The sequence below is a fragment of the Melanaphis sacchari genome, unplaced genomic scaffold (assembly GCF_002803265.2).
Source record: "Melanaphis sacchari strain LSU unplaced genomic scaffold, SCAv2.0 Contig86_pilon_pilon, whole genome shotgun sequence".
NCBI classification, from domain to species: Eukaryota; Metazoa; Arthropoda; class Insecta; order Hemiptera; family Aphididae; genus Melanaphis; species Melanaphis sacchari.
The window spans coordinates 63,695-85,539 of record NW_020271611.1 but is presented as its reverse complement, the minus strand read 5'-3'; the positions used below and the strand labels follow the sequence as shown (position 1 = coordinate 85,539).

The 21,845-nt window shown below is 31.4% G+C and overlaps 1 pseudogene; it reads left to right on the top strand.

Moving 5' to 3' along the window:
* Positions 1 to 844: 844 nt before the first annotated feature.
* Positions 845 to 21,845, top strand: part of LOC112602345 — a 66,083-nt pseudogene continuing 45,082 nt past the window's right edge.

Genomic DNA, 21,845 nt, shown 5'->3' with positions numbered 1-21,845 from the left:
GAAACATTTTTTTTACTGTAGGCAATATTGTAAAAAAGGTATAGTACAAAATTGTATTAAATATTTAATTTGTATGTACCTACAAGTACAATATAGGTACAAAGGTACTTTTTCTACCTCTCGGCTGTAAACGGAGACTGCCCATTTCGTGTTGTCTACAGTAAAGAACCTCCCCCGACAATACGAAACATTAATAATAATAAAAAACAAAATGTTGACAGATAAGACAAACAGAACACAACGGCGCAAACGGCGCTATAAGAATGGTCAGTCCGATTTCGTTGAATTTTTACTTTTAAACGTTGGCCATTCGACATTAGCCACCGCCGCACGAGGTGCATATTATAATAACAACGGGTGAAAATATTGTCAAGTCTATCCCTCGCTCGACTCGTTCAATCCCTGTCCGGAAGTCGCGCGTCTCATCGCCGTGTCACACACGCGCCACTGCGGCGGCCGGCGAGGATCGCAATAATAAGTGAAGTGTCGTCGACGGTCATCGCTGCCGCGAGATGAAGACGCGAACTTGTGCGCATCGTGCGCGCGCGTGTGTGATGCGTAGTGTGTCCGTGTGCGAGTGTGCGTGTGTCGGCCGAGTCGAGAGACCGCGGCGGCGGCTGTGTCTCGCAGGCGCCTTTACAACACGCCGCGGCTTGGGAGGTAGCCCGCGCACCAGTCCGTGTGACCACCGCGAAGAAACCGGTTTAATCCCGGGCGGCCGCGCCGATACATCCGTATAGAGTGGTCCTCCGCGCGCGCAGTCATCGTGCACGTTCGTCCCGCCGCCGCCGCCGCCGCTTATAATACTATATAGACGCATGACCACCGCCGCCGCCGCCGTGCGCTCTCTCTCACTCGCACCGCACCCGGTGCCGCCGTCGCTGCAGTCGCACTTCGCAGTCAGTACTCAGTACGCCGCTAACCGCATCGAACGTCGCAGCTCGCGGTCGACTGTCATCACGCTCCGGTGTTTGTATTCGTCGTCGTCGTCGTCGTCGCCGCCACCACCGTGTTTTGTTGTAGCTTTTATTTCTTCGCGCGACCGCCTTTCCCCACCACGTGCACCCCAATCGATAATGCCGAACGCCGTTACCACGGTCGTGCCGACGATGTCGTCCGGATAGAAGTGGTCCCTTTTTAGGCTCTTCTCCGACGAAACAATATAATAGTATATTGCGCCGCGTTATCAAGACCACCCATCTAATCGCCGCCGCGTGTGCGTTCGTGTAAATGTTTGTGAACCGTCAGCAGAACCAGCTCGGTAGCGCAGTCGTAACCACTACCGTCGGACTTGCTAGGAGGCCCAGAACGACGATCCCGCCGGGATACTCATTCTAAGGTAACACCGAACACAGTAGTTATGGTATACACGTATTTAATACGATATAATATAATAATACGCGCGAAGAATCGTGACGACGTGACGGCGGGATTGCGACACGTTGTAATACTCGACTCGTAAAACCGCCGACTGTCTCTATACTATCATAATACGTTATACCAATGGCACTTATATGGGTGCTATTATTTTACTCGATGTCAGGGGGGGAGGGCAAGTGCCCCGTTTTGCCCCCTCCCCCCTGAATGGGCGCACATGTACCTTCTGGCAAGTTACGTTGGACCCAATTCGAGTTTTGTCAAAAATACCGCGGACCCAATTCAAGTGTTATCAAATAATAACTCGGACTCAATTCGAGTATCTTCGAATAACGCCGTGGACTCAACTCGAGTTTCTTTTAAGGGATTTGATCAAATATCTCGGGACTCAACTCGCGTTTTACCGCCGCAGCCTATCGTAGTCTGACACTCGGACAGAGACAAAATATTATTGCAGATTCTTCTAGTTTCTTTTTTTTTTTAAATTAATCGAAAATACAAATTTTATATTATAGGGGTGAGCGCACCCCATACAATCCTCTATAATCCACAATATGCGTACGAAGATCGAGATAATTCAAAATCTGTGATATCGACCAGGATTCCTGCGCTCCCGAGATTTGAAATCTCGATTAAAACGTTTTTGATAATCGGGGACTCAGCCTAGAATGAACTATACTGATTGGCGCGCATATTTGCGGTGAAATTCGCCGCCGAAGGAGTCGTGTACGAAATCTATTGCTCACCGCGATCGCCGATCGAATATGATCTCATTTTTACCACGTGTTCGATCGTCTCTACCCAAGTACCTAATGGATTACAGCGCAGTAGCTTCCGTATCTACAATGCACGTGATATAATATTATACTCTAGGGGATAATGAACGTTTAGATTCCCGTGTACATTATATCATGACTGTTTACTTTTTTCTTTGTACATCCGTCCATTACGCCTTAATAGTAAACCATTTCGTTAAGTAATTTGACATTTTCGCCGCCGTTTTTTTGGACGCGCATGTATGTGATATTTCAAACCACGCCGGCGTTTCAAAATGTCATATCACTCGTGAGTTCATGGTTGGTTTTTATGTATATATATATTGTGGACTATCTAAACATTATTTTCCGACCAACTAGCGATATTATAATGTCAATGTATAATGTAGTTCTGAAATCTAGTTTTATTATTTTTTTTTTTAAATATTTGGTACGATATTGTGATCCATGTCTAATTTACAGTTTGATATAGTTTTTTTTTAAATATGAATATCATTAATGACGTTAGTGTTTAGACTATGGGCTATCTTACATTTTTACGTTAATTTCATCTCTTTTTAGCTTTTTAAACGCTGTTAGCAATAACTGTTTAACATTTCGTTTTAACTTAATTAAATATCTATAGGTGCCGAAATTATATCGGTAAATGTTTTTATCTACTTAAAATAATAAGATTTTGATTAAAATCGTAATGGTTTTAAACAATTACATAAACCGAATAATGTAAATTATAATATGTATTAATGTAAAATTAAATAATGTTTAATTTTACTAGTTCGATTTTATTTTATAAAATTAATAGCTTAATTTTGAATAATTTTAATGATTATATGTTTATGCTCTATACGCGAAACTATGATAATCAATGATTTGAAATTTGAATATTGAGTTAAACCATTGATATGGCTTATGAAAGTTATTTTAATAGTTTAAAATTTCGATCGCAAACGAGCTATAGAATATTAATATGTTGAAGTTCGTTCAGCATTCTGAATTGAAAAGGAATTTTAAGAATGCAAATTTGTCCAACACTTAACTAAAGGTATATAATAATATACGAGTATGTACTCACTATCAGTAGTGTGGTAAATGATGTTTGACTAATACAATTTGCTCTAAAAATTTATCTTGAATTTAAACATTAAAATTTTGTAGGTAAAAGTATAATTAATTATCATAGTTTTTTTTTTATACATAGTTTTTGATGACTTATGTCCAGTTAAAGTTTTAAATTATATATTATGTTGTAGGGGTAGCGAGTGAGTTATTGTTTAAATACTTTGCTTTGGGCTTGAAATATGTTTTCCACGCCACTATTTACTATACAATATATGTATTTAAAATCTTTAAGTTTTACTAAAATAATTTATAGAAATATCGATACTATACAGAACATATTTATTAAATCTTAGCTATGTGTAGAACCTATATGCTACGTTATAATAATTAATGCATTATATCGAAATAATGTGCTAGGTCACCTTTTCCTTATACATAATATCTCAATTGTCTGAGAATACGAAAATGTTTTAACACTCTCTCTTGACAATGCATCTGTCGTGAGACAATACTTAAACAACGCTGAATCGCGCGGACACTACCTATTTATATATTATGATCTCCAGCCGATATCGAAACTTGAACTCTAGTGTCCAAAGAGCGAGTTTAAAATAATAAAATTAACAGTTATGGAATTAATTGCGTACGTTTTGCTTAGTCGTAATTCGGTGAAACATAAGTAATAACATAATAATTTAATATAATATAATATAATATAATATATATGTGCCTACTCGTCCCGTTTAAAAGATATCCAAATTGTGTAACGTGTAATATGATGAACATATTATTTTCTCATCGCATGTTAAATGTCAAATTAATTGTCAGTGTAAGTCATATAAATGCAATGTGTGCAGGTCATTTAATAAGTTTGAATAATTTTGATTAAGAAAAGGAGTTGTTTAAATTGTTCGTGTGTATATATGTATATATTATTATTTGACGGCAAGTTGTCAATGAATACATTAGAAATTCGAATTTGAAAACATATATAGTTACGATTGCATAGGTTTATATATATATACATTCATACGTCACTAATAGTAATTAATAGGTATATCTATTCTTGGATTGTTTGAACGTATTGTTTATATTATAATTATAATAATTGTGTAGTTTGGGTTTAACGGTCGGTATAATTATATGGTTCGCAAGTGCGACGGCAGCGGTCAACTCCAAATTTCTTTCGTTCATTACGTCAAGCGCGGTCGAATGGAAACTATAATAATCACAATAAGCGTACGCTAATTTGCGAATATGTTAAATACCTGAACACGTGAGTTTGTAATGTTTTCATAAAACATGAACAATATTATCATATTATTTCTTTTCCTCCATAGTCTATACTTGTTAGTAATAGGTACCTATAAGTATAAATGTACGGTGCCGCCGCCGCCATTCCGGTTTGATTTTAAATAAAGTCATTAAAAACAATAAAGCCATTATTTATAAAAAAAAAAAACCAGTTTTCTCAGACCCGGTAGTTCGCAACCCCTCAATTGTTTGATACCTGCCTACTCGTTACAGTCCATATAACATACACCTAGAAAACAATAATTAAGTGGTATACTGGTATACTCTTCATTTTATTTTATAACCAATAGGTTTACTTATTTACACCAAACGACTCTTTGAAGCGTTTGCTTTTAAATGCTTAAGTGATTCATCTGTGAATTACAAATATTTTTTTAACATTTATTACCACGTATGATATATTTCAAATGTTTTATCAATCGTAGATTTTTTGTGTGGTTAAAAACAAATTACTTGTATAGTTAATAATATGTTCGTACAAAAAAGTATTGCTCTAATTATGTAATTCTAGGCTTTATGATTAGCTACAAAAAAATATATACACAAAAATGTACAATTCTTAATATTACTATTGTTATGATATTTAAATTTTTAATGAATTTCTTTTTATACTTTAAAACTTATATTTTCCTTGATATTTTCATAATCAAGAGGATTTTATACATATTATATTTTATTATTTTTTAAGTTCTTAATTCATTTCTACTGAAATTCATTAATCACATATTATACAAACATTGTTTTTAGTTCCGACATTCTCGTGTTTTCATTTGGATTGACACGAGAATAATTAAATTTATAATTTGCGCATTCCCTTATTAAACTTGGAAAGTTTCTTGACGTGTTTTGGTTATGCGATGTCAAACGCCGTCTTTTATATTATAGTGTAATGTTCATCAAGGCTTTACTTTTGAATTTAAAATAATTTTATATATATTTCAGTAGGTACCTACTTCATTAGTAAAAATAGTAGTAGGTATAAATATCTTAGTCATACGTCATTCGGTGATTCTGGTAATATATTAAGTATTACTATTAGTTGAACACACTATTTATATTTGTATGTACAATCTATGTACATTATAATAATGGTATTGTAAAAAAGTGTTAATATATTCTTAAACATTTTCACGACGTCGTTTCGTATTTCGGGCGTGTTTAGCGAGTTAAGCTCCAATATAATCGTCTTACATTATATTTTGTACCTTGGTATTCGTCTGGAAATCCTGTTTTTGTCATTTACCACGTCGGACATTAAAAACCAATAAAAGAGCCGAATAAATCTGGTTTTAGCACGTAGATAAATACTACATATTATAAATTATAATAGGTATACTCTCTTACACGTCCACAAAATATGTTGTATTGGCTGTAATACGGCGATTATAGAGATATGCCTACTATATTATGTTGGATAACTATAATAACTACGTATATGCCAATAAAGCAACGTATTCGATATAAAATGCTTTTACCTCAACCATAGACATAAATAAGTTTTGAAAATAGAACTTATAACATATTCTAGGTTTTAGTGTAAAATCTCATCCCTCCAAACCATCCACATCCCACTTCCTGTAATTATACATATACACTTACCATTATTAAATACAAAGTAATCATGCCATATAATTAAATATATCAATTATCTTAGGTGCCTTACCTACTTATTTCATTTTAATATTAGTAATTCTATAATATAAAATAACAAAAACAGAAATAAAAACGAATTAACAAATAATTGTAATTATGACTAAATATATAACACTAAATTGTGTAAAATATTTCTTGTGTATGTATGGCTTGAACGACAACACATTATTCGCATCTTCAGTTTTCGAAAAATATGCAGGCGACAATGCGACATGTGCGTGACGGCAATACATTTAACGGATAGTTCGCACCAATATTAAAACAAATTGTGGTAAAAATCGAATCGTCTTGATGACATTATCATCGCAACGGGCGGTTTTCAATGTACCTACTTACTTTTAAAACGTCAGAATTGTATACGTGACCGTACACCAACAATTGTGTTATAATAATATATACCGTATATTATTATATGGACGCAGACACGCAGTAGTCATAAATGTTGCACAGTCGGTGAGCATGTCGCTTACACACAGAGGTTTTGTGTGGAATTATAACGTATGGATAGGATATTTCGTAATTTGCCATGTGTCCGACCCATGCGGTGGTCGGGTACGTTATTGTAATGTAAGAACACCGAGCTCGGATTCGAAAAATCATTTTTCTGCGTGAATCGAACAAAAACGCGTAGTAGGTGCCTACCGAAAAAAAAAAAGAAACGAAACGATTGTCGGTTAAACGCTTTACAATGGTAATCGCCGCAGTGGGTTGGTCGTGTACGATGTATGTATAGGTAAAGCGTTTGAACTGTTGAAGGGAAAATCTTTTTTTTGATTGTAATAGAATTGTTACTATTATATAAAAAAAAAACGTTCGTAGGTACGCATAATATAATATAATGTATAACATAGCCACTCATTAATCTAACAATGATGTTTCTGATCAATTGTCGACAATTCAATGGGGTGGTTTTTATGGTTAACACATGTACTATAAATGTTTTTGAATATATATATATTATTTTAAATAACAAAAAAAATTATTGGAACAGTAGTTTACGAATTCTGCACGTGTTCAACAGGGTGGATAGTTTTTGGCTGTCGAAAATGTGAATTATTCTATTATATTTTAAACATTTTTTTCTCTTCAAACCCCTATTGGTGGTACTAATAAATGTTATGAGTATTTAATATTTATTAGAATTAATCGTTTTTGAGTACATTTATAATGTAATATTATATATTTAAACGGTAAATTTAATATTTTAAATATACAATTCATCTTATGGATTAACAATGGTTTTTATATTATCATGCGTAAAACGACAATGTTTTCATTATTTTAGTTCAATATATTTGTTGTATTATGAGATAATTGTAATTTTTAGTAAGCGATCACATAAATTATATTTTTCTCAATAGTTTCTATAATAATAAAGTGGTACCTACACAAAATGAAAATGTATGTTGGCATTAACTTACTATAGGTATATTTGCAAATATTTCAAATTGCACCATTCCAGTTCAGTGTTCGCATTATTATATTATAACGGTTCTTAGGTAATGTCCAACATTTCTATAATATTAAATGTATAAAATTTTGTAGTTTTGTAAGTATTGTGTATATATACTATGTATAATATACATATATATTTACAAAACAATATAGCATAGTATTGTGTATAATTTTTCATTCAGATCTCAATATTATATTCATAAAAGTTATTATTTACTTTTTTTAAACTTATAAATTATTATTTTTTATGACAATCAACCAAGGAATTATTTCAACTGTGAAATTTAAAAAAACAAACACTTATAACGACCTCTTTTAATGTAAGTCATAAGTACAATTATTGTAATGATTGACATAATATTTTACGTTCATGATAATATGATAAAAATAAAATATCTTGAGTGCGATATTGCTTACAATAGATCATAATATTTTAGTCGTCTCAATATTATTTAACTATTAAAAATTGATTCAAAATTTGAAGCCTTATATTCCTATACTTATTCAGTGAAATTAAACACGTGATTATTATAATGATTTTTTTTATTAATTAGCTGCCATAGTGTTGCTAAAAATACGATACTGAAAGAAATCATTTTTTTCTCGAATGAAAGCTAAGCTAATGAGAAAGGTCGGCGATCAAATTTCCCGTAATTTACATTAACTGAGTGAAATCCATACCGTGTAAGCGTGTAGTTTGTTGGATACGATATAGTTACACAGTCGAATGACTAATATTCACAATAGACATACCTATTCAGAAATATTGTGATATTCACATGATGAATATTTGCACTGATTAAAATAATATTTGCATAACGTATATTTTATCGTTAAATGATCTGTTTTATCTCGAGTTTTCTATTATAAATAATCACAACAATATATTTAGATACTGAGATTTATTATGTTTTTCATTAAATCCATACGGGTTAAGTATACATAAATTATTATTTTTATTATGGTTATTTACTGTGCGAACGAAATGGGAATTAAAACAAAATGTATCTGTATAATATATTTGTAACATCACGATGAATGTTAAATATTAATCAACACGCGTCAGATGCGAGAGCGATTTCTCTTTATAACCTAACGGTCATCATGTGCGTATATGTGATGTGTATATCATAAACACTTTAATACTTTATTGTGTGTATAATACATACATGCACACCAAACAAGAGGTTAATTTTACACGTGTAGTATCGTTTTCCAATGCATACCGTTCGTTACTTTTCACACGTAAATAATTATTGTTCGAAATCTTAGTATTATGTAGGTAGGTGTGTCGCGTGCAGTTGTGTGCATTGGGTTCCCTAGATACGTTGGATAGTTAAACCGGTTAACAATTACATACCCTTAGATTGTATTTAAAGCTTCCTATAGGCTATAACAACAAACTGTTAGTATAATATTGTAATAAGTATTATATATCTATATTAACCAAACAAATTATAATATTCTGTTTACGTTTAACCGAGTTTTTGAAAATATTTTTGGAATATGTTTCACTCGGTACATATAGAGGTGTGTTTGTATATGAAAAATTAAACGATTATTAGAAACATACAATATTATATAGTTATTGACTATGTACCAAATTCAAATATTTTTTCCATTGTAATTTTATTGTAAACATTTGAAATTACGAATTCATCGTCAATTAATGCGCAAATTAATGCAAATCGTTGTTTGTTTTAATGCTATAATTAATACAATTAAAAAAATAATCTATTATTGAAAGAATAAAACTAAAAAGTTGTTGTTTTAAAATCGTCTGATTTTGATTTGAATTACAAATGTTAAATTTAACGGCAGCGACAACATGCTCGCCTTAGTCAGAACCATTGTTGTTTTAATTTAATCCCACGTGGGTTTAAAATAACATTTGAACAAAGCGAGGTTTGAAAAAATACTTAAATTGAGATTTGTTAGGGAAAAAAAAAATGTTAAAATGCATTAGCTTTTATGTTTAATTTATTATAATACATATTATATAGTATACACCCTCGTGAAACACTAAAAAATCATTACAATAATAAATTGAAACGAAACAAGTCGCAAAAACCAATCGATAAAATAATATTAAGTAACCAACAAATTATTTCCGTTATATTTAATATGAATATTGTGTATACTGTATACTATGTCCATAATAGGACATAGGGCATATCCTTAACATTTAAACATTGTTATGTATATTGTAGAATATTTGAATATAGATGTATTATATAGTTAAGTATAGTATTTCAGAATCTGACATTGTATTGCAGGTGATACACCAATAACCCGGGGTGGCTATTAAGAAGTTTCAGAAGTAGGCAAAACTCGTTTGGAAAATCAATTTTATCGATTTTAGACCTAAAATAATAGGTATGTGATTTTTCCATGATTATGATCTTACTAGTACAGTAGTACCTAATTAGCAAACACGGCATTTATAATATTATATACATTTTACCAACGAATAACATATTATTACTTGGGTAAATAATATTCTACTTTGAACAATTTTGTACTTGGACATTGTGAGTATACGGTTCTAAATCATGATAATACATTTCATATTTTGTAATAAATAAACAATACGATTATGTTGTATACAATATAAAACTAGGTATGTATATAGGTAATAGATAGGTTAGCATATAAGTACTTCTCATGCATAGATTAATTAATGTAAATATATTTCTATTAATTATTGATAAAAATCTGTTTGACGCATTATGTTATGGAGATTTTTTGTGTATCTGTGGTGTATACATTTGCGTCACTTTCAATGATTCAAACATTCTTTAATGTAAGAATATCAAAAGTTACAGATCAGCACAATAAACCAAATAATACAAGTATATCAGATACACTTGCGCATTCCAGTTACATATTACACTAAATTCCAATAATCCGATGTATCGCTGGCTTGTAAGTTAATAATCGATGATAGTATTTGATAATATTTAAATCTTTATAGTACGATAATAGATATTATAAAATTGTCATGCTACGCGTTACGCGATTATTGCACCAAGGTTCTCATTGGTTTTTCCAAATATATCCGTGTTGAAATATTTAAATATAATCAATTTCAATTACTTAATTAGAGACGTATGATTGTATTCAACTGTCAAATCATATTTACAAGGAATTTCTGTGAATATTATAAGTGACTAAGTGTCTAATCCTATTATCTTATCTTGACGCATCACAAAGCGCGTGGCACATGTCATCGTGCTGGTGATGGTAAGATTTTTATTTTTTTTCCATAAAAATTTTACGAAAACCTTTGTCTCGGTTTAAGTAAGTTAAGTAAGTAAATATGGAAACACTAAACTAGATATATGTCATAAAAATATTTTGTTAAATTTTCTAGTGTTACGATAACAAAGGATAATCAACTGAATATTTTATTGATTTTTTGTTCGATTTTTTTATTATACTTTCTTCAAATTCCTTAAAGGTTTTTTCAGTAATTTAATATATATAATATACATCTACTTACTTTAAAAACAATTATGAATTTGTTAAAAATAATAATATACACATATTATTATGAAACATGACTAAATTAAAATGTTTAAGGGCAGACCAGTGATAGAGTAATAGCCCTACCTGGTTCACCACTACTGCATCTAGTGCATACAGCAGTTGAACTTTCGTGTCTTCACAATTCTGTTCATGACTACTTTTCAAATTTATAAGGCTTAATAAACACCACGTAGTAAGATTAGTCAAAATGTAATTTATAATATATTTGTGGCGAGTATACGTTATGACCTGACATTTTTGTTGGTCATCAATGATCTATCTTTCGATAACCGTTGTTATCGTCACTCGTCATCCGTAAATACTAAGTAGGTATACCTACGTATTATGAGTGTTGTGTTAACGGAAATCAGGTCAGGAATTTGATCTAAGTAATTACCTCCAAGATAATTCTCTAGTAGTCTATTAGGTACACTTCGAGTGCGATTAAATTTTGATGAAACGAGTCTTAAATGAGCTTCCGTCACATCACCTCCGGCCCAACGAAATCCGCTGACTGTTTCTTGAGGATTACGTGCCGACTGGCTTAAATAAAAGTAGGATGCACATCTGTAGTTACCTTATTAGCTAAAGGTTCAGTGTAAGAATAGAAATAATTTTCTATGCCTCTACGGCATTTATTTAGAATTTATTTAAAATTTCAGTTTATTGTTATAAATTAAATCTTAAATAGGGTTGAAATTCTTTCCATATTTTTATACATACTTACTTGCTATTACCTATTGATTTTGTAAAATTATTACATTTTTAAAATAGTTTGAAGATTTTGATGGTTTTATATGTATTTGAAATAATTCTAAATATTGAAAAATGTTAATTTGTAACCGTATGTTTGGTTAGATCATTTAAAAAAATTAAATATATATGTATTATGTATTTATATAGTACCAAGCACAAAGTGAAAACGTCATCAACCGCACGTCAATCACCCCTTCAACAGTAGCTTATTATTACCGTATCGATGTTTTACTCTGATTTTATTTAAATATACTGATATACGCAGTGAAGTCGTTGAAAATTAATATTTCAAGTGTATATCGATTAGCAAATCCACGAATTGTGCACAATAACTGTGCTCGAAATACAATTTCCGCGGTTTATTATTATTATTACGGTCGGTGATTGAACCCGCGACGCGTAAACCCTCTTTGCATTTGCGCGTATAACAATAACGATAAAGCGTGAAATTTCATGTATAATATTATTGTATTTTATCGTCGTACGCATTGTATTTTATTTTTTTGTACATATTATAATGTGCCATGTGCAGCTAACATGTAGGCGCACGGAATATTGTAAGTCGAGCGGGAATGAAATATGCCGGTCGGCCTTAATCCCGTCGCATGTTATTAAAATATCGTCATACACCTTTATGTATTAGGTATACCAACTATTGAAGTTACCGGTAGGTATAGTTATATAAATATTGGCTTTTAGCGTCGTTGTATAGGTATATTTAGAACGCGGAGGGAAAAAAAAAGCGATAGCGGTGGAAAAAGAGAGAGAAATGCGCGTGGGGAAGCTGAGGAAAAAAAGTCGTTCCATGGGGGCATTGTGATGAAAGCCGTTTGTTTGGTAGAGAACAGGCTACCGTCGGGTGAAAAAAAAAATGAGAAAAAAAAAACAAAACAAAACAAAACTGGCGCGATGACACTCGGCAGCAGCGGCGGCGTCATGATTTAAGACTCGGCCGCGCCGCCGCGCAAGTGCGTACGAGTATAGCGTTAATATTTATAATGCGCGTTTGAACGTCACACAAAGGGCGATTGTGCATGTGTGTATAAGTCTTCATGTGTATTACAATAATATATAATATACGCTGGCGGAGAAAAACACGGGAGACGATTAAAATCTTTCCTCTGGTTTGTTTTATATTATATCTACTAATATTATTGGCTCTTGTAACCCGGTACAGCGGCGGCAGCATCATCAGCATATATAGCACCCTGCCAACACACACGCATACATACACACAGGCGATGGTATCGCAGTCGGTTACAAACGCATATAAATTTAATAATATATAATATTTTTTTAATACGCATACACTGCACGGGGGCGAGAGCATACCTACCTATATAGAAAAGATTCCTCTTCGGTACATGTATATATGTATATATAACGATAATAATAATAATAATAATAATACTGTTAAAGTGTCTCGTATATGCAGGAAAACTCGTTGCTTGGTTGAATTATTATAGGTTTGCGGGCAGGTATAAGTAGGTAGAACGCTGTGAAAATGAGTTTGAGCAAACGATGACGACGACGCACTAATGACTTCATGCCTATATATAACTATCATCGCCGTCGTTATATTATGCGGTATATACCAGGTGGTTTGAACCTACGACAATGAAAAGTTAAGACTAGTACACTTTTTCGATTGTCGTTTATTTTATTTTACTTTTTTATGCGTTGAAAAAACGGAAAAAACTTATTATCCAAAATGTTTTCTCACTAAATGGATATTTTTTTTCTCGTTGTTCGTCGTTATACAGAAGTATCTATACCTATAACTGGCAATAACTACGAAATTTGTATAAAATGTGATTTCTTTACGCATTTAATTGTTGCAAAAGGTAATGAATAGCTGCAGTAAATGATCGTGTGCATAATTATTTACAAAAATAACTGACATGAAGTCACTAACTACGCATATCGATATACGAGTATACAATATAATAAAGGACGTTATGAAATATGATGAAGATTTTTCGTTGACACAAAATTAATTACATTACAAAGTTAAATTATAACACGAAACTACGAAGGCAAGTTTTTTAATGGTCTTAGTAGTTTTAGTCTCGCATTATTAATGTCACGTCAGACTAAGTATCAAAACATATAAAATTAAGTTTTGTTATTATTTAAGGAAAGATTTATTGTTTCAGATTGAAAAGATAAAAAAACTCATCTGAAAATTATACAGAAACTATTTATTTTTCGTTCTATATCGGTCTTATTATTTATAATAATCTGTATAATGTATATAGTTCTGCATTATTCGACCTCGGGGCGTGTGTATAACTAAAATTAAAAAAATTATATATTGTATTAGTGTGAAATAGTAGTTGCTTATTTTAAACTGACGTTTGTTTAAATTTATAACTCTGATTGTCGTACATACACAGGTTTCATGTAGCTTACAATGCATAGATCCGCGTTAGGTACGTATTATGTATGTATTATATATATACAGGTATGTTTAAAATAACATTTATTCGATTTATTTTATTTCTTCATGGGCGTGTTGTGATAAAGTGAATATGTTATCGTTGTCCGTTGACTCCTGCGAATATTCGATTTACCTATACTAAACCTATAACTATTGCTCTTATTATATAATCTAATCGACCGCCGCTTAGTTCGTAAAATATAAACTTTATATGAATATATAATCAAAATGGCGCGATAATAAATATTTTCATATACCTATTATATTATATTGTTCACATATTATATAATATAAATCGATCACCCAAAGTATTGTTTAAAAACATGAAATTGTGATGGGAAATATTAAATTTTATAATTCAGATATGAAAAGATTGCGTGCATAATGTATTGCGGAGTGTTGCAGTGAGTCTTCAGTCTGATGACATTGGTGGATTTTGACATGTATAATAATCCTCATAGTTTTTGTTACACGAAATTTGAAACACCCTTTACGACCACTATGAGAATATATGAACAAACGAAAAATCGTCGTCACTGTATGTAATATTATGTAGGTGTATAGTATATGCTATACAGAATGCAGATGTTATTATGTATCGTATAAATAGGTACCAGGAGTGTCGTAATATAAGTATTATATTTCTAATTTGGCTACTGCACATTATATTATATTATAATAAGGATTAAGGACGTTGTCGACGAAATACACTTTAAATAACTTAATATTATTACACTAATCTCTTTAATAATATTACTTTTGTATAGAATATATTAAATGTTATTTAATACGTATGAAAAAAGTCCCAGAAATGTATGTAGACAATTCGTATTGTCCTCAATAACGTTGTCTATTGTTTTAACAAACGCTTACTGTAATGGTTGATATATAATAATAAATTATAAATAATAACGATATACCATAATGAATTTATATTTATTATTTTTTAGTCGATATTGTAATGAAAATTCAATAATTGAGTACTTTGGTAAAATAATAGATTACAGGACGCACATCGTTGTCGTGACTTTAAACAATTATTTATTATGTTTTTAGTACTCTCAATCAAAAGATTAATATTTAATTTAATGATTTAGCATATTTATGTACTTCATGTAATAAAATCGAATTAAAAGAGTACATATAAGGTATTACAACCATATAAGAGTGTAAGCAGTTTATTATGTTTAAAGGAGCGCATAGATAAAATGACGAGCGAGCATGAAGATCGACGGAAAATCGTTTTATTTTCTTCAATATATAACTCTCCTATATCGTCAATGAACTGATTTAAAAAATTGTATTACACACACACACACACACACATATACACACCTTATTACAATTAAAACCTTTGTTTCGCTATTGTTGTTATTTTTAACTATTATGTTTGATGAAAATTAGTTCAAAGTTAAATAGTTAATATAATATTTTATCATATTACTATGAAATAATAACTGATGTGTAAAATAATCAACTACCGAAATTGTTTTCATAATCATTTTTCAAGAAGGTGATGCGTCACTCATCCACTTGGTACTTGCATCCCTTCCCAAACCACGCGTCCTCGGGTTCACCCTATCTAAGGAAGTTAGATGTCAGCTGAGTACGGTGTTACACTATATATTACACCACATATAATATACATACAACATATATGTAGAGAGAGATGTATTTTATCCGTTACCTACGCATATTGTTCATGTCGAGTAGACGTCGCACGCGACCGTTTTCTTTTTATTTCCGTTTCTTGCCTGCTGTACATAATACATATTATATATGTATATATAGTGAAATGTGAGCGAACGGATCTAGCTGCGTGATTTATGTGAATTTTCCAGTATTTTCTTGTATAAATCGAGATAGAAAATGAGGGAGGGAGAGCATTAGATTTCGTGCATTATGCGATTCGTTACCCGCCGTCTTACGGTCGGGTGCCTTTTGTTGTCGGCGTGCTTTGCAGCTGTGGTAACTACGCTGCGCTGGCCGAAATATCCGAGACTTCTTCGCGGTTTCGTAGAGCAGTCTGAAAGTGTCTATGGTTAATAAATAGTACACTGCACAGTTAACAAGTCGATTGTTTTGATTGCACCGTTATAATATATTATATAGGAAACGACTAGAAGTGACTTGCATTAGCCGAAAAGCTTTATTTTTCCAAGAAGAACAAGCACAGCGATGTTTCGCAGTATATTTTATTACGCAGAATACTGTATAATTTACAACTAGGATAATTCCCTATTGCCCTAAGTAGGATATTGAGGTAACTTTTAAAATCGACAAATATTTATTGTGATATCGTACGATATTATAGAACAAGACTATACATATAATCCTGTCTTACAGTATGATAATGTTGGATTTGAAAAACTCAAAGCACATTTGGTTGAAAAAATCTTAAACGCTTAACAAATTATTCTTATTTTAAATTCTGAGTGATATGATGAATATATACGTTTTACATTGATGGGGTTTTATTTTATTATTTTTTTTTTGTATTAACGACAACTTTGCATCACAGAAAAATGTATTTCAATCTTATATGCGTTTGCTGTCTTCTGATAGTAAATTGGATATAGTTTGTACAGAGGGAAGTCAATACTGAATAAATTCTTCGCATACTTTTCAAAATAATCGAGAAAAATAAAAACAAAAAAATCTCGGCAGGGGAGGACAAAGTATAGTAGTAGTAGATTTATACATTTTATATTCTTACTTATTCAGCCTATAATACAACAATACAATATAATCTATAAACGTGGCAATCGATTACTGTAATGGTTATAGGTAGTTAAGTATTTACGCCAACATATATTAAAATACACTCGCATAACCAATTGTTTCACGACGAGATTTTAGACGGTGTCATCGGTGAAATCGAGGAAAATACGGCGGTTAGTCCGAGACGGATTAACACGGTGGCACGCGTGCGACGTAAATAAAATAAGCGCGCGCGCGCTCGCGGTTGTCACGAGTGAAACCGATGTACGACGTGAAGAGAAAAATATCTCATTTTCTTATCCGCGGGGTTCCAATTCATTACACAGTACATATATACACATATAAAATATATGTGCGTGTGTTCTCGTTATTATTGTTGTGTTACAACAACCTTCGGACCGGTTGATATCTTGATTGCCGCGTAAATGTATTTTCTTTGTACCACGGGTACGTATATATTATATGTGCGCGCTCGTCTTTTTAATTCTCGTACGGGCTGGGCGAAAGGGTTCGATACATCATAAATATACTCATAATAATATTATGTAAACACGAAAATGCACACACATACATTTCAGAGCCATATTTACTGGAGGGGGTGGGTGGGTGGGTGAGAGAAATATTGTCTCCCCTTAGCCCACTTTTTTGTTTTGATTCCAGAGTTGATGTTCCGTTGGCATATATATATATATAATTATAATATATATTTATATACGCACATTCTAATTTGCAAATAAGATGATTATAATGTAATTAATAGTATTATGGTAGGATGTGTACCACTCAAAAATGATTGTTTAGTTAAAATTATGAAAAACCATTTCGTGTACAAAATATGTTTATGAAATAATCACTGTATTCGATATTCTAAGAATATTAATGGATTTTATAACTTATATGAATTTGAAGTAAACTTATTATTAATCCAAATTTCACTGAAACTTAAAGTTTCTTCTTATTATTTTTTAAGTACCTTTTTACCCGATCTGAGTACGCTCGACCAACACACATTTATTATACGCAAATTTATTAGTAAATTAGCTAATCAGTATGTCATCAATTTTCTAAAGCCAACACTGCACATTTCGGGACTCAGGTGATCTCATATACCACGAAGTCGTTTATTCATATAATTATTCGCAGGGCACGATAGCATTTTCTGTAAATGTGTACAGACATTATACTCTACTAGTATACTGTACGCTATTGTTTTTTGTTTTTCTCGCATTTACGATTTTTGTTTATTTTGTTTTCCAGGCTCTGGGATCGAAATCGTCTGATGCTTCTGCCAACAAATGTTTTAGCCGATGAAAATTATGTAACCGAGGTAAGTTGACTGCGTATTTAAATATTTTTATTATGTTATAATAATATGATATAGGTATACATACTTTTGGATTTACTGACTTACTATTGATGTATTGAGGCTTTATTTTTTATATAAAAAATAATTTTAATTAGCGTGAGTCATAAATTCATTTGACATTAGTAATTGATAATTGTCATTAAAAATGTCTGTTGTTGTCTACAAAACGTATATAGTAAGACCAAGAAATGTATAACATAATATTAAACTGAGCTGCGGAAAAGACACCGCAATTAAGGCATGTTTGTACTCTGCAGTATGCCACCAGTTTTAAATTCTAGGTATAGACGTTAAGACAAATACAAATCCGCGCTGTGTCCATAATGGTCATTCGTGATGAATATTAAATGAGTTGTCCATTGGCGGTTTCCAATGACATTATTAGTGGGTAAACGTCCTTGAATCTCGACTAAGGTTGAACAAATACACGCGGGAGAAACGTCGGGAGCAATTTCAAACGTTTGCCATGTGCAAGCCGTCGTTCAATGTTTTAATTAGAAATTATTTTTTGACAGTTGATTTAAATTAAACTGCTGGACCATTGCCAATATTTAGTAGGTTAAATGCGACACTAATAGGGGCGTGGTTGCACTTTTTGATATATCCATTTGCACACGCTCCCCTTACCCCAACGTAAAGGTACAATGCACATAATATTGTAATTTATAACATTATGTTGAGTTGCGTGATTATAATGAAGTTATGCGCGTGTGTCTGCACCAGGTGAAAACAATATAATATAAATATATACTAAAATAGCATTTTTTTTCCGTTACATAATAATGCGAGAGTATAATATTATAATAATGCCTGTTTATTAGTGCCATTCGTATTATTCTTATGAGCGCCGTCGTATCTACCTGGTAACTAAAAATTATTACTTGTCCTCTGGCAGTCGTCTAGGTTCAGGTAGTTGGATTAAAAATCCGAACAAATTTACCTTCTTCTGCAGCAGCTACATCGACAGTATCACGTTATTTTAATAGTCGTCACTGAAGTATTTATTATGTGCTTACCAGTTACCAAAGAATCATTAATCATGTAACAATATCTTCGTTCTATTGAGTGAGTTTAACCTGCAGTAGTAGTATGACACTACAATCGCTCAAAATAGAGGATTAATCAAATACCTTACACGTGCATTGTATTTGTATATAATACTATGAACTATATTATATTGTGATACATGGCGGGGGGATTATTTTGAGACAACAGTCTGTAAATACTGTCAATTGTCATGGCTAATCTCTTTACAATACTATATCACTTAGGATAGTTAAATTAAGTTAGTATAGTTAGCAACCCACCCATCCACCCACCCATTAAAGAATATAGCTGCATGTCCAGAAATCTTTTCAGAATAATCGTTGATGCACTTTTTTTGTAATTATTTCTATTTAGTGTAACTATTTCTCGAAAATGCATACTAGGTATATACAATATACACTGAATAATTTAGGTATAGTTTTTTTTTTTTTATTATTAAAATACTATATAATATGCCCCAAAATAAACGTGGTAAAAAATTAATTGAAAAGATATCATTGTGTTTTTTTAGCAAGGGATGTTTTTAATAAATATTTTAATAATTAAAGTAATATACAAATAACTAATAAGTAATAACAATACATTCTATTCACGTAGATTATATTTATCGATGGCATCTTGATGGAAGTGGTTTTTCAATAATTCGCATACTGTAATTATTTTATTGCAGTAAAACCTTGATTCTGACTTTTCGAACTCACTTTAACGATGTCTATTGCAAGGACCTGAACTGTAGGGGATATGACCCCGGTTCGAAGTGTTAATTCATGGTTTAAAATATAATATTTGGTGTTTTCAAATTTATATCCTTAGGTTTTAATATTTTAACCACATATATATTTATATTGTTAACGTTCATGATAACAAAAAAAAGTCTATTGTAATTCATATTATACTTGGTTTCTCATAATATATGATGGCCAACTATACAAATATACAATGATAAGTGTCACTAAGATGATTGGCACAAAAAAACTCCTAATAAAAAAATCTTTACCATTATAATAATGACATTGTTATTGTATAGTTGAAGAATAGGATAGTCTATGGAGAGTTTGTTTTTCGTTATATTATGCAGACGTCGAACAAGTGTGCATAAAGAAATTTAAGACGAGTGTATAATTTTTCTCTCATTATAATAATTAATAAGACAAGACAAGACAATATGCATATCAATTAAATTGTCTTCAACAATTTTAAATTTGCATTTATATATTTAGTCCAAATTATAATTAGGTAACTTATTTGAATATATCATTTAAGACGGTAGCTTTTAATCCAAACATCGATTGACGTATAATATAATATACGAGTATTTATTACATTATACACCTAAATAATATTATATTAAATTACGTATATCTTTGATGCTGTTTAAAAAAAGAGCAAGATGGTTTTAAATATCTTCTGAAATTCCAATGTAATAAGTGATCAAGTTTCTCGCAGCGGATATTGATGCATACCTAATACATATTTTTTACATGAGACCACTTTATAAACAAAAACCTGCCGTGTGTTTGCGTTTGTAACAAAATTCGCCTTTAGTTCCAACGCGTGTATATGAAAGTATATGTACGTTTACTACCCTCGCTTAAACTTAACCGCAGTGTTGTGCATATATACATAATATATTAAATGTATACACATATAATCAGAGTGATTCATTTAACTATGACTATACTAATTTTTCGAGACAAATTTAGTGTTTTCGAAAACAAAGATTTTATAATATAGTTTGAATCTTCGAAATAATTATGAAACTATTAATTTTTCAACTATTTTTTCTGATACCTAATGGTTTTATAACAAGCTGTATTTTTATTTTAAAAATTACAAGTAAACTATACATTATTAAGAGGACGCTACACACGTAAAAATTGATACCAAAAATGAGGTTCGCACGAACGTTTTATCTGCAGAGATAAATCATCACTCTAGGAATTTAAAATTTTTACACAATAACGAAGGCAATTTTATACGTGTTATTATTTTTTTATTAAAATAATTAGAAAAGAGTTATTAAAGCTTAAAACATATATGATATTATATGTTTTTAAAAAACTTATAAAACTGCATTGAGTTAAGTTATGAAAAAAATTAAAATACTTTATCACAAATAAAATTCTACCCAGTTCATGGTGAAAATTCTACTTAAAATTTCTTAGGTTTATTATTAACGTAGCCAGTATATTTTTTCTTCGTGTAAAATAGTTTTTAATAATCTTTTATGATTTTTGATATAATAATAATAAATATTTCTATTAACGTTTAAATAAGTGAAGCTTAATATAACTGTAACATTTTTAGAATAGTAGTTGTTTTTTATTTGACTAGGTCGATTATAAAATTTGTA